Below are 16196 nucleotides of genomic sequence, written 5' to 3' on the forward strand. Positions count from 1 at the left end.
AATTGAGAATAGGTAAGATTAAAATAGCTTCTTATGCACAGAACACTTGATAGGTTATTCTGTATATTCATTTCCTGTATTTCTTAAAATAATGTTTTGAACATATTCATTTTTGTCTCAGAGAATTAACGAACAACGAGAGTGTATTGGTTTAGTATGCAGTAATAGTACGTTAGCTTAGCAATCCATTCTTTTATAATTCAAATTTTAACTAGGCCTATGCTCAATTGAATCATGTTAAAATACATAAAATATATATGCAATAAATGCTATGCAAAAAAATTGGATAATGAGCCAAGCAGATTATGTTGCGTTGTTGTAAAAGCTGTTCCTCCAGAGAATCAAGTGCTCCCACAACAAATTAAAAACTTTCTAATTCGAGTACATCCGTTATCAACACACTTTTTACATAATATAATATAATATAATATAATATAATATAATATAATATAATATAATATAATATAATATAATATAATATAAACATAATAATATATCTGTAGCCAAAATTTTTCTGTTAATTTTCGCTTTTCCAAAAATAATTGGTAATAACAATTAAGAAACATGTTAAAGGAATTGTCATTGCACCAAATGAGTGGTCTCTGGATCAAAATGATCGCATTTTAATATTTTAAATACAAATTAAATTAAGTAACATATCAAACGATTTATCCTTCTATTAAACACGAATGTACCCTGGATCAAATGTCCTATTTTAATTATGTAATTACTTTATATTTATTTCTAACGGGTGCAGCGGAGCGCACGGGTACGGCTAGTATACGAATAATTATTGTTGATAATTATACAGTATATATATATATATATATATATATATATATATATATATATATATATAAATATATAACTTATGTAACTTTTATATACGGTATACATACACACACAGGTTGAAATGTAAGTAATGTCATAAATTTCAGGGGGTTATTCTTTGAGGTATTTCAAACAAAAAGTTTAATACAATTATGTTGCTTGTTCGTTTGCTTCTTTTCAAGAGAAAAATTGTTTTAGCCTATATGAAATATTTCCTACCGTGTTTTGGGAAAGCCATTGCTTTAATTTCCAACATGCTTAGTCAGTTTAAGAGAGCGGTGCATTGTGATAATAAATGATTGAAATAATTTTAGTTTTGTCCTTCAACCTTTCAGTATTCGCTTGGGGGACACCTGTCAACGAGTTGCTTCTATTCATAGTTGTATTTTCTAGAAAGGGTTTATAACCGTGAGCCTTTAGCTACCTTCAAAACAGGCTCACATAATAACATTCTATAGTTTGAGTCCTGAATTGTTCGTATAACTTGGGTAACTTTTCACGTTACGGTTCCTACAATTTTCGGTAAGTATTCATTATCACTTTTGTAATTTATGTAGTATATCTTTAGGGATAATTTGTTCTATTGAATTTCGAATCGACTTCTCCACAATTACACAATTTTTTCTATGCGATTTCTGAATGTGATAATCTTCCTTGGACACATTCTTTGTTTAAGTGTACGGCAACCAACATTTATTTAGTTGTTAAGTCATTGGCATTATTGATAACAGTGCTAGAAGCGGTTGCTGGGTAACACTTCTTTGTACGTGTCATAGGAATTGACAGCAGCAAATAGGCGAATAGAGACGATAAAAAATATTGATTTTTCTTAACGTAACGTAAGTAAATGACTGAAAGACTGACGTGAAATTGTTTTACAGACAGTTTAATGTCCGCGGAATATTGTACAGTTACCAAACCATTATTATTATTGTTAATGTTCTGTAGTGATATTGGTCATGTTGTGATTTGATTATGTCTACATCATTTGAGAAATCATAGCTTATTTTTCTTTTCCGAAACCGATAATACTTATTTCTTCTCGGAGAGAAAATTATGCAATGATCTCTTTTGTGAACTTTGGAAACTCAGATATCTTTACTTTTTATTTTCATTTCATTTATAGTAGGCCTATTTCATGGATTTTATACCGGTATTGTAGCTCTAAGTCTAAAGTAGTACAAGTATTATACGATAAATATTAAGTACTTTCAATTTACAAGCATCAACAATTTATTATTTGAGCAGTAGGTATGGGTGTGAGAAAAATTAGTTAATTCTATCCTGAACCTCTTCTGTTGGTATTCAAAGATTTAATTGGACATTGCATTAAAGAAGAGACAGCAGAGAATGGATTGCTGCTCGTGATTTAATCACGTACAACGACTATAACGACACACTTCTCATTCTTTTACTGTAGACGAAGCTAAGTAATATTAGAAAAAAACTGTGTGCTGTATATCTTGGTTTGTGTCTCATTTCTTACATTCCTTTTCCACACAGATGTTATCCCACATTGTAAAACAACTTGACATAAATACCTTGGTAAAAACTGTGGCCCTTGGAGCCTACTTTAATTCAAAGAAGGAAAGAATTTTGGGCTCTGGGAGCATAGTTGTAAGTATATCGATATCCATAAAGTAAGTACGTATGTTTCTTTTTTGGGTGTAATTATTATTTACACATTAAGGGGACACTTATGTGAGTTTTAAATCTTTTACAATTTTCGTCCAAAAATGTATTAATTTTAAACTACATAAACATGCCTACAATACTATCCTCTGTACAAAATTTGGTGCCATTAGGGCTAATGATTTTGAAATGATAGTTTTGAAATTTATTTTACATAGACGTCACTAAAAGGCTCTTTGCGTCACAATTTTTAGTTTATATTAACTTAAAAGCTTGAAAATAGTCATGGGAACAGAAATTAATTAGCTTTTTGAGCTCAGTCTAAATAGAGTCACAATAAATTTTTAAGTGGATTTTCTTAATTTTTCACCATTATTTCACCATAGTGTCCCCTTCTTGTACAATTTTTGAATTTGAAAGTTAACGTCGGCAAAGAAATTACAAGTAGTACTTCATTTAAACAATTATTGCTTTCAATTTATAGTTAACTGTACGAGAACTGAAATTCAGGTAAACTGCACGAAAAGAAGTCAGCAAGGAGGCAAGTCTTGCTGAACCATGAAATTTTCTCAATCTAAAAGTTTTTACATTTTTTAAGAATATTTAGATCTTTTAACATATCATAGCGTTGTAATCCATTGCCAGTATAAAGCACTACCTGACACAACAGATGAGTGCACAAGAATGCGAAGTTTGGGAGGTTAAACCGCCGCGTCGACCAAAATTTGGGAAGAAATCAGCGAGTTAGAAAGTGAAATAGTGAAGTATTATACAATATCAGGGAGGGTGTGTGAGTGTATCTACTGGGTGTTCCTTTCAAAGTGTGACATGACGTCACTGTTGTGAGTCAGCGATTTGAAGCGAGTTTCGGCTTTTATGTCAGAGAAGTTCCCTATTATTCAAGGCGTTCAATCTGAAGTTGAGAACGTGTACGGTATAACTAGAACGTCGCGTCATAGCAACAGATGGCGGTCTGTGTGCTCCCATAACCTTTTTCGAACTGTAATTTGCGGGGGCAAACCGTATGCACGGTATTTGTTATCACAGGTAACGGCAACATTCCACAACACAAATCAAATGCTCCGTGTCCATGTTGACAATCGAAGTTAATATCAACAAATACGTAAGTAATCGTCTTAACCCTCTCCCCATAAAGAAAAAAACACTCCTTAGTACGTGTTTCCAGACAGTTCACATTCCTGCCACTACCGGCGTTACCGTACGTATCGGTAAGTACTCTTCAGAATAAAGCCGTATTTGCCAAGAAACGTCTCTGGCACAAAGGTAATACGCCTCTGCGGAAGTGTAGGAAGATTGAATTCTCTAGGCTCATCGGGTAGCCACATGACGTCATACAGCGATCCATGACACACTTTGAACTCAACACGCAGTAGTGCCTACCCACTTCACTTGCGTGATTCGAATTCTGCATATTGCGGATACATGGCAGGACTGTGACCCATTTTCAATTTGTACACCACTTCGGAGGGGCACGCTGTACATGATGCATATCTGTGAAGAATTATGTCGTGTACTAGGGTGAGTGTATGTGTAGGTATTCGTGTAAGTATGGTACAGGAAATGGGTGGGGATGATGAAAATTACATTATGGTTTATTTAACGACACTCGCAACTGCAGAGGTTATATCACCGTCGCCGGTGTGCCGGAATTTTGTCCCGCAGGAGTTGTTTTACATGCCAGTAAATCTACTGACATGAGCCTATCAGCCACCAGCGTGGCTCAGTCGGTTAAGGCGCTTGCCTGCTGCTCTGAAGTTGCGCTCGGGCGAGGGTTCGATTCCCGCTTGGGCTGATTACCTAGTAGAGTTTTTTCAGACATTTTCCCCAACCGTAAGGTGAATGCTAGGTAATATATGGCGAATCCTCGACCTCATCTCTCCCAATACCATCTCGCTATCACGAATCTCATCGACGCTAAATAACAGTAGTTGATATAGCGTCGTTAAATAACCAACTAAAAAACCGTGAGTTTGTCGCAATTAAGCACACTTAAATCCCATCGAGTTGGGCCGGGATCGAACCCACAACCCCGAGTACAGAAGGCCAGCTCTATACCGACTGCGCTACCGAGGCCGACGAGGATGATGATGGTGAGGAAGGGAGAAGGGGAAACCCGTTGCCAGCACGTAGCCCACTTCTGTCGAATAGCACCAAGGGGCCACCAGGCTTAACGTCCCCATCCGACGGACGAATCACTATCAACAGTGATATATCCTATCTCTTCATATGCAATGCGAAGAGATTTGGGATTTAGCCCAGGCATATTGATGCACAATTTAGTGATTAGAAGTTGTGCACCGCCATTTCTCCAAGTCTCGAAAATGTCTGACCACGCCGTGAGTCGAACCCCGGCCGGGTAGTCTGGAGGCGGACTCGCTGTCACAGAGCTAACTCGGCGGACCTACAATACCAGGGATATACGGACCATTTTGTCATGCTGTCGTCAGAGTTATGGTAGGCCTACGTCATTCTCACAGATTTAAAAAAATAAATGTTTTTCTCAGCTCCAAGCCCTCTTCCCCATTTTAAAAGTTCTGCTCACGGCCATGGATGAGTGGGAAATGTCTCGTCTTAATAAGAGAAACTGCATTCACATAATATTTATAGCGCACTGTAGAGGCGTTATGTAGGAAACAAAATTGACAAAGTCTGTGCAGTTTGGAACCTGATGTCGCTAAGTATAACTTGCTCACAAGAGGAGGCTCAAATCTGAAATCATTTAATACAATAATAGTAAATGTTTGTTGTGAGAACAATAATCACGTATGCCAGACCAATGAAATAGTTTGCAGTCACTCAGAATCCAAGCCGTTTTAATAGCCATTTTTTGCATCTTGCTGTAGTAATGACTAATAGCAAACTGTAACGTTAGCTGTTGAAGGAACTACATTTTTGTTGAATAATTTCGAGGGAAAAATTGTTCCGGGGCCGGGTATCGAACCCGGGATCATTGGTTAAACGTACCAACGCTCTCAAGGTCCCGGGTTCCATACCCGTCCCCGGAACAATTTTTCCCTCGAAATTATTCAAATTAACTTTACAGGGAGTTATTCCTGAAAGCTTAATTTGTACATTTTAGTTGTATGTAGCCTAACAGTGAGCACTTCTATTTCGCAGGGTAGGATCCCCAACACAAACTATTATGTGTACCTATTAAACAGAGGACAAACTCCAGTGGCCAAAAAGGTAGGTGGGACTTATGTCGATATTATTTATATTTATTATTATTATTATTATTATTATTATTATTATTATTAATATTAGAATTATTATTATTATTTTTTTTGTAGCTGCTCTACTATACAGGGTGATTCACGAAGAAATTACTGTATTTACGGAGCTTATTTTCGTAGACATTCTGAGCAAAAATGTCATATAAACTTTGCCCTAATCTCAATATTTTCAGAATTACACTAATGTAAGTGTTATTTGTAAAATACCATTATTCTTGAGTTTTAAGGGTAAAAGAATATTACAGATAAAGAATGAACTATTCAGCAGTATCCTTTCTTTAATTAGCTAGTGTTCTGAAGCTAAAACTGTGTTGTGAATTCCATAGTTTCTTCGTACAGATTTCTTTTTCGATTTTTAATTGCAAAATTACATTTTCTTACGCATTTATAACAACGATTGCTGCAAATCACGCCGCCCTTGTAAATTTTTCAAGTCTGTGCATTGGGATGCATAATTTAATGTAAATAATCGAGTTCCTAAAGTCGTATGATTTATAACAATTTTTGTGATAATTTCGTAAGAATGATGTCATTTTTAGTTCAAAATTGAAAAAAAAAAATCTGTACAAAACAACTGACAACACATGTTTATCTTCAGAACACTAGCTAATTAAAGAAATGATACTTCTGAGTAGTTCATTCTCTGTCCGTAATATTCTTTTACTCTTAAAACTGAAGGAAAAAGGTAGTTTACAAACAAATTCAAATTTGTATAACTTTTAAAATATTGAGATTAGGACAAAAGTTTATATGACATTTTTTGCTTAGAAAGTCTTCGGAAATAAGTTCCTATGGGCCCTATTCATAGACATCGCGCTAGCCCATGCTACGAGCGTTCTAAACTAGCCCCGGTTATAGCCAGGTTACTTATACAGGATTCAGAGACGCCGATTAATCAGTGGCTACATTAGTCGGCGTATTAGCTTTGGAAACTGTTACACGATGCTGAAAATGCTACTGCGCATGTGCAGACTGGCAATTGTCATGCTCAGACGCAAGCGATTCCGAATCGTTTCTGTTTATTTGTGAGGTTATTGGCGATATTAAACTACAATAAACTATTTGTTTTTTTCTTCTGTGGTAAAAAAAAGCATGAAATATACATGGCAGCGTGCGGGAATTCGACTACACAAGAAGAAATGTCGAAAATGTAAGTAGAAATGTTATAATATTATACGTAATATTTTTAGGTTAGGCCTTGACGTAACTATTATGAAATATTGGACTTCAAAGAGTGAATTATTCTAATTCAGTATATATTTATTTACTTTTAGTTGAAGAAATAACTAAAAACAACTGGTGGAGGATGTCCTGCTCCCGAAATTGATGACGTAGGCCTACTAAACGATATGGAATGTTAACATATGAGGTATGTGTTTTTGGTTCTTAGGACATGTTTTTGTAAGTAAGATAGGCCTATTACTTCATGGTAAATGTTTAATGTGGCTCTGGTATGATTATGTCACCTAAGGCTACTCTGAATAGGTACTTGGTAGCCTAATTAATATAACGTAAATAATATATCTTGTAGGAATATAGCTGATAATGCTAGTAAAATGTAATTCACAACAATCGTGAAAATGCAAGCTACGCCTATACTCAACTACCATAAATGCAGTTTGGATAATATGGCTTTGTAAATACCTATAGGGGATTGGGCCACAAACATCTGATGTCAACCCACACAATTATCGGCTTCCCCAATTATCAATCATACCTTAACGTAGGCCTAATATCTTGTGTACAAGAATTATCAAAACTGAGACCTTATTTTAAAGGGCAGTAGGAACGCCTAGAGATTTCTGAGATATCCTTTTCTCTACTTTGTCAAAAGAAATAGCATTATTTGAGGTTAGAATTACCTACATAAGCATAAGAAATTTGTAGAATCCATATTGATGGTCAGCTATAAAATTTCATTATCTTGTGTGTTTATAGAACGCTAGTAAGTGATTTATAAAATATATATCAAACTCATATTTATTACAGCACTGAAAAGACAAAACCTCATACGCCTATGTAATCTGTAGTTGTGGTGATGTAAACATAGATTAGGCCTACCTCTTATTGTGTTACAATAGAAAGCCCTAAGAATAATGACAGGAGTGCAAGAAATATTTTCCACCTTAGGCTTTCTTTGAGTAGCCTACATGATGTTTCATGTCAGAAATCAAAACATCCATAATATAATATTATGATTTATTAAACACACTGTGTATATAATACAAGACAAATTAGATTTCCATTTAACCTCTATTATTCTCAGCTGTTGTAAAACGTTCACTGTTTATGTATTATCTTAAAGCTTTGATGGGTCAAGAGGAAAAATTTAGAAAAGAATTAACAAAATTGCTTTATATTCATTTTTGCAAAATGATGCATAGTTTAATTATGTTTTAAATACTTACTATATATTAATGAACATATTTTGGCTATTTGCTTAATTTACTTGTTCCACATCTCATAGCTGTAATGCTGATGTAAGATCTATATAATACAATAAGTATTATGTTTACGTTTTCATTTAATATTAATAACTTACATGCTTATTTCAGGATGTCATTATTGCACCATCATCATCATCAATCCCACGTATGTCTGCAATAAATCCTGTCTCCACAATCCCAGGTGAATGGGCGTTAACAGTCTCTACAGTAATCAACAACAGGTAAGTTTAAGATCTCATTCATACCTAAGAATATTGCTAGGCCTATTTATGATTACAATATTATCAATCAATCAATCTTCTTAATGTATCCAGCAGAGCTGTGTCTTCTGCAACTGGTACTGATGATTTTAATTTACTTTTTTTGTGGTTTATAATAATCATACAGTGTACTGTATATTATTTCAAGGCAGTCCATTGGGTCAGAATGGGACTTTACAACTGTGTACATGATGAAAAATTATGGCTATTTTTCTTTAATGAAGGACAGTTTAGTTAGTATTAAGACATAAATATTAAATGCAACAATAATATTACAATGTATCACTAATATGAAACGGTTAAACAAGGGAACATTAATTTGAATACTAGAAATTGAGTGATACATTGTATGACAGTTATTCCAACCCAACCAACAAATTAATGTATAAGTGCTTCATAACAATTAAAATTTATGATCTGCAATATGAAGTGGGATGCATTTGAATCATAGTACATTTTGCAGAAAATTAAATTTTCTTGCATGTTTGGATCAAATGGATAATTTCAAACAATTGATAAATTTTCAAACTTAGACAATTAAAAAAATTCACAGTTTTGATAAGAAGTAGTGTCTTTTGTGTACAGTAGTATGCAAATGATTAACATTTTTTTCGTCTTTCCATAGGACTCTGCTGCAAGATCATCGAGAATGACAGAGTATGAAGAAGTGTTCCTCCTAAGCATGAAGCCCAAAAATTAAACGTGATGAGAAGTTCTATGAATTGCAGAAAACAAAATTGTTATTAGAAATAAAATATTATTAAAGGCAAAGTTAAAAATTATCTGGGACAAATCAAAGAACTAGAGATGTAACTTAGTAGTAGTGGTAATGGTGGTGGTGATGGTAATAGTAGCACTAGTAGTGAAATTTTCTTGAGTTCTTGTCTACTTCATTTCCTTGCAAGCTTCCCAGCAGTTTATAGGAACTTGAAATTCTTCTGTCCCAATCATTTTCTGGAGTTTGGTGTAGAGTAGTAAGTATTCCTTGTTCATTATTATATTTGTGTTGTTGCATGCTACACAGTGTTATGAGTGTAACAAGTTTATTTGATGGAGATATGCTGCTGGACAGTTGTGGCCAGTTTCTAAGCTGAATGGGGCAACTGCATCAGATTGAGGACTATTAGTATTACTGTATATTGGGCTCTAGTAGTGTTTTCAACTTTTTATTTTCACATTGTTGTTTAGTGAATTCTGTACATATGTATGTGTTCCTTTTTCTTATTTTAATGTCGGTTAAAAGTTTTGCTGATTTATAAGACTGATTACCGGTACTTATTTATTTTTTTGTTTTTGCTGGATTCATCATTCATCGAACCTGTAGTTCCTGAGTTAGAACATATTCCCTGATGGAGGTTTAAGTACCTACCTAAAGCAATTTAGTTACACTTATGTCTATAACTATGCAATTAAGGTGTTATTAGTAGAGAAATTTAATTCAGAGTCTTTAATTTAGGCTTGGAAGTCTCTAATGAATTGATCCATGAATTGAAAAAAGCAAAATTATTATTAGAAATGGAAATGTTAAGAAAACACAATTAGAAAGAAAAGAATAGGGGGAGGGCCTAATGAAAAGCTGGAAATGTTGTTTTCTAATGCCAGGCATTTGACAATAAAGTCATTTGACCTCTTGCACTCCAATATTTTTCAAAGTTATTGTCATGGTCAGCTACTGAGGCACAGATTTGAGGTGTTCCGAATCCATTTCTTGGTTTGAGTTGCACAATGGACAAAAACTGGAAATGTAGTACTTTAGTGTAATGTTCTCTCTTTTATTACATTGCTGAAACTCATGTTTACAATATCATGCTCTTTCAACTACATTCCTTAATAAATAATATTTTATTTTGTGTTAGAAAAAAATACTTATATTCACCACTTCTTTAAATGAATTTATTTTTTATCAGACAGTCTATCAAAGGTAGAGATGTGATTTTGCATCATATTGTAGGTATGACATGCATACATACACAACAAATTTCATCACAAAATGTTGGATAGTTTTTTAGTTATGAGAGAAATGCTTCATCACTGCACAGTGAACTGTCAACATTTTGAATTTAGAAAAAAATATATATACATAAATATTTTTTTCATATAGTAGAAGGACAGTGTTTTACACGTACTAATTTTCATAACTGTACAAGATACAGTAATGGTGGAAAAAATGTTGAATATTTGCAAAATTTTACTGCTGTAAGCTGTACCTAACCCCTTCAGGTAAATTGAATAAATGTAGCCTGTATGTTAGAGTAAATATCTGGTCGCGGGATTCTTTCCAATGCAGGGCTAAATCTGCAATGCTTCACTCATTTCTTGTAATCATTTTACTGGTGACTTGTCTGTATTTTTGCATGAAACTCATTCAGAAGTTACTAATTTGCATCACTTACAACCTGAAATGAATATGGAACTTAGGAATGAGGAGAAAAATTAAGGTCTATATTTATTTTCTTAATACTCTCACTCTATGCTACGCGATTTTTTTTTTTTTTTGTAATGGCGTTTGCTTATTCTTGTATTATGTTGATATGCTTTGTTTGGCTTTTCCCCCTTTGTCCTTAGAATGTACAATAGTTTGTAACTTAGAAATAAGTGAATATGCAAAATATGAATAAAATTATTGTATGAAGCGAAGTTTAAACCTACATACGAGTTTTAATTTAATTTACAGAACCCCTGAGTTTCCATTATACTACCCCTTTCTTTGATATTATAAACTTATTAATTTGTCCTACAGAATAATCTCTGTAATATTGACAATTAATAAGTCTATAATATTCTCATAGCTGCAGTTCATATTTCTGTACAGCTTACTGTGCACTAAACTGCGGATTCCCGGCCAACAAGTCACTCAACTGAGTGCGCTCCTAGTATAATGGCAGATGACATTGGACATAAACGTCAACATATATGCCTAACTTGGAGTCAGGCCACAAAGGGAAACATTGAAGGAGGAGGTTTCCATCTGGTGCTGTGGATTGAATTCAGCGTAGCTCAGTAGTCAGAGCGTTTGGTATGTAGAATCAAGGACCCGGGTTCGATCCCCGGTGCCGGAGCGAATTTTTCTCCTCAAATATTAACCTTTCTTTGATATTTATTTGTGAAAGTTCTCCAAGACTTAAGAATGTGCTATCTATGGTGCCAGTACCTAAAATCAAATATTTTTATATTGAACTTGTTCTACGTCATGGAAAGGTATATTATCATAAAATCCTATTAAAAAATAATCGCATTCTGCCATCTGTTTCAGTGACGTGTGAGCATTAGCACTGGATGCACTATTTATACTTGGAATAATTTATGTGAGAGTTTTTTTTTTATTAGACAGTAACTCTGTAATTAAATCAGTCATTTCTAAAAGGACTTTATCCAATCTTTTTGCTAAAATCAATTTAGAACGCTATCATATTCTCACTTGAATACGCCTTTCTGATAATGGGGATTATTCCATGTATTTTATTCAGATCTATGCAGGCTTCACAATATTCACAGCACTTCTCAGAGGGCCCTAATCCTGCAGTAAGGCGATTTTTATGGAGATGAGATTTTGAAATAAAGCCCTTTCAGAAATTACTGATTCAAATATAAGTTTATTAGCAACATTCCACGTTACACATACTTCAACTTTTTGTTTTACTTCGAATTGACGAAGATGTTAATATATGGACTATAATGATTTTCAGTGACTTCTATAAATAAGGAAGCATAGAAAGTAATTTGTCACACAGTACAGTATGTATATTAACCTTCTGTATACCAACCTCTAAATGTAGGCCTACACCAATCTGGTTACATGTATACTCCAGAATATGCTTGCAAATGAGTACAGGTTTACAAAATGCCCTATGAAAAATTGGTACTCTTGCTCTTTTATCGAGGAAACGTTTATATTATAAAGAAATTATCATTAACAGTTCTCTTTTTTCTTTCTAAATAATTTCTTTACAATTTATGCACACCTTTACTGTGTAGTGTCTGAATGGTCATTGCACTCACATGGCATTCTGTACTACACTTCCCATCCCTATTTCTCGGACATATCTTGCATCTCCCAACTTGTGCAGATGGCTAAGGCTGAAGAGAACTATCTTTGTAAATTGTAATTCTCTGGAGTCCATTTTTTTAACATTTCAGAAATGAACTGCACAAACTAAGCTGGGGATACTCGCTCAGTGATACAAACAGGTACTGGACTGCTGCAATAATAATAATAATTAGAATATTAAAAATTGAGGTGTATATTGCAGGTATAGCAACCCAAGAAACGAATGTATAAGTGATTCATAAGAAATAAAATTGACATAAAATACAAAGTGCACACCAGTGATTTGTGCAGTCAGTTCACATAATTTAGAGTATCTTATATTTTCTTAGATGTTAGAATGAAATAATTTCCAACAAAATGATAATCTTTCAAACTTAAACAAAAAAAAAAAAAAAACATATAATATAAGAAAGTAATAGTGTGATTGGTGTACACAGTTACATTACGTGGTATACAAAAGTTTAACATTCTCCCTTACTTTTCATTGGATTCTGTCCATGATCATTTAGAATAATAACACAGTATTTAATTTTTTTTATTTAATTTATTGTGTTCCATAGAAGCTTTAAGATATGGAACAAGTCAAGAGTTACACAAATTCTTGGCAAGATGAGGTGAGGCCGAGGATTCGCCACATATTACCTAACATTTGCCTTAATGTTGGGGAAAACCTCTGAAAAATCCATCCAGGTAATCAGTCCAAGCAGGAATCTAATCCAAGCCCGAGAGCAGCTGCAAATAGGTATAAAAACAATTAAAATGGTATAAAAAGATAGCAAGCAGATTAATTCAATTTAAAGGCATAAACAATTAGTTGAACTACACAATAATTTAGGTATATAGCAAGCAGATTAATTCAATTTACAAGTTTAGACATTTTATCAAACAAATATAGAATTCATCAGTTAAACTTATACAAAAGTACACAATACATTGCAAGTAGAGTAATTCACTTTACAAGCATTAACAAATATTTGTGTACACCATAACCACTATCCCCCAACAAAATGAAGCGTCCAAATTCATTCTGTTCAAATCGCTTCTTAATTCTAATCTCATTGAAAATGCGAGAGTCATGGGCACTTCCTCTTCAACGTGCCACTATATCCAGAATTTGGAAACTTGCATCACTTATAACCTTAAATGAATAAGGTAATATATGTGTTAACTAGCAATTTCATAAAGGACATTTCTATAAAAAATTAAAACTGTTAAAAAAACTGTCATGTGGGTACACAAATGAAAGCTACGAATGTGATTTGTCACTCATATAAGTGAAATGTATCCCTTTTGTTGTGCAATTTGGTAAAAAATGTCAAGTTTTTTAACTAAGCAACAGTTTTTATTCTTTGAGTTTTTTTCATTCTGATATTTAGAGCTGCTAACAGCTGACCTTCTAGTAATTCTCCAGAAAAGCTACATTGAAGAAGGAACAATAGATATTTGCTTCACTGACTTACGTGACATATATACAGTAGGCCAAATAAACATGTGGTTTTAGTCAGCAGCCACAAATACTTTCAACATAAAAATCGTTTAATAGTTACTAGGGTACTGTTACTTACATACTGTAATGCACTGTTGTAGCTCCCACACTCCCATTTATTACCAATATAACACCATTTCTCTAATAATTCTCCCTCGACTTCTCGCATATTATATTAGTAATTAGTTAGAAGGAGGGGGGGGGGCAACAACATTGAGGCGATTTTTTATTGTGTCTTCTTCAGTGTAGCTTTTCTGGAGAATTACAAATTACAAATCCTTTTTCTTGTACCATTTAACTGAAATAATGTAATATAATGCATTACTATCTAAAATGTAAATAAAGTTATTAAAAGCTAAACTAGCACTGAGGTGGTTCTCTTCGTACTCTGCTTATACACTTTGCATATACGAATCTGTGATAGATTAGGTTAGATTATTTTTGGCTTTTATAATGGCTTGCATATATGACCAACTGCATATCTACAAAAAATATCTCACAAATTCAACGATTTTCAGTATCGAAATCATCGGAACTACCTCAGCGCTAGTTTCACCAAAATTTCAGCCTAGGTCTACATAACCTCTTACGGGTTGTAATTTCATTTACAGTACGTACCTGAACGTTTAATAGAGAATACCATCCTTTTCGGTTGATATATATTTGTGACAGTTCTCCTCCAACATTTGTTATGGGTATGTGCGTGCCATCTATGGCGCCAATAACCTAAAAATGATGAAATATCACAATAGGTCTACTGTACCAATATGGTACCGGTACAGTACAAATTTCTCTAAGAAAGCATTCACATACAATATTCAAATCATGAAATATAATTACCTGAAGGGAATCTTGCGATGTCGTCAAACTTTCTCGCAGTGTTATTCGTTTTTCTTCCCTAGGAAAACGTACGTAACGAAGCGCGAGTCCAGTGATTGCTACTGACACATTCGTTATTATACATCTTACAGAAGCCTGACTAATGTTGTGTACGTCATATTTTCTAAATATGTCCAATCTCGGTAGGTACGTCTTCCTCCTACATATCACATCACGAATTCGACGTACATAACCCACATTCACTGCATCATAACAGCCATCTTGCTAAGCTAGTCGGCCTCTAAACTACCCTACCGGCGGGGGCTAAAATTTAGCCAGCCAAACCCCTCTTAGTACACGTATTATCGCTAACACTAGTTTATGAATACGAAAAACGTTAGTTCGCTGATCATCCACCGGAAGTAGCTATTTAACCCGCTCTAAGAATGTCTATGAATAGGGCCCTATGTGACGGTAAATCCTCGTGAATCACCCCGTTTACTCGCATATCAAACATGGTCATTATATTTGTATTGACTGTACCAGTACAATTATGTAGGCCTGATTCTAATTCATGTGAACAATAAAACAGTTTAAAAGTTATCTTACTTATAAAGGGACTCGTCGATTATCTTCCAGTTGATTTGCGGAATCTCTGCAAAGGCGCTGTAATGATCAGTAGGCCTAGATGTTTTGGAAAAATAACTCCTATTTCGTTTATTTTGCGGAGATCCGAGCAATAGTAAAAGTAGTATGATTGACGTCATAACGTATTTACTTCATGCAGTAGTGGACGTTTTAGCGATTTCTCTGCTCCTGAAGATTCCGGATAGCTCATTACAGAAACAAAACTTTTAAAATGTATGGGAAAACAAAACAAGGAATTTCAGTTGAGTAAAAAAGTGATAAATGAATACAAATTAAACTTTTAAACTGAAGACACAAGGAAATTCGACTGCGTGGATATACACATTAAAGGCGCTTATATCAATTACTGTGGACAGAAACTTTGGAGATACATCTCGCATCACTTCTTGGGTTATCTAGAAACCACAATAGGCCTTTCAGGAACTCACACCAAATACTGTGCTGATGGGTATGGCATACAGTATATACTAGTTTCCACGAAAAATATAAAAATTGTCATTCATGACATGAAGCACTTATCGCTTACCATGATCACCCCGTTTAAAATGTGTCTGCTGTCAACTATAAGTTCGTTATGATGCTGAATAGAAACACGATGGCCTTCATTTATCTGAGTCAAAATGTTTACATAACCAAAAATATTATATTTTACGTCATTTTGAATACATGCTTATGATGTCCGCCCTGAAAGGTCATACAGAGTCCGATTATTTTATGAAGAATTAGGACTGTCATTGATTCGTATCTGAGACACGTTATTAGTAGAATGCA

General features: G+C 34.1%; 2 long non-coding RNA genes across 2 annotated transcripts; one reads left to right on the plus strand and one right to left on the minus strand.

Moving 5' to 3' along the window:
* Window positions 1-6581: 6581 nt before the first annotated feature.
* On the plus strand, window positions 6582-9947 carry LOC138698233 (uncharacterized). The gene is made up of 4 exons (XR_011331779.1): window positions 6582-6867; window positions 6992-7086; window positions 8273-8385; window positions 9050-9947. It is a non-coding gene; the product is annotated as an uncharacterized lncRNA (long non-coding RNA).
* Window positions 9948-12996: 3049 nt separating this feature from the next.
* On the minus strand, window positions 12997-15244 carry LOC138698234 (uncharacterized). Its single transcript, XR_011331780.1, has 3 exons — window positions 14799-15244; window positions 14577-14684; window positions 12997-13204 (listed from the first exon to the last, which is right to left on the minus strand). It is a non-coding gene; the product is annotated as an uncharacterized lncRNA (long non-coding RNA).
* Between the last annotated feature and the right edge of the window lie 952 nt (window positions 15245-16196).

Source organism: Periplaneta americana, chromosome 4, assembly GCF_040183065.1.
Source record: "Periplaneta americana isolate PAMFEO1 chromosome 4, P.americana_PAMFEO1_priV1, whole genome shotgun sequence".
NCBI classification, from domain to species: Eukaryota; Metazoa; Arthropoda; class Insecta; order Blattodea; family Blattidae; genus Periplaneta; species Periplaneta americana.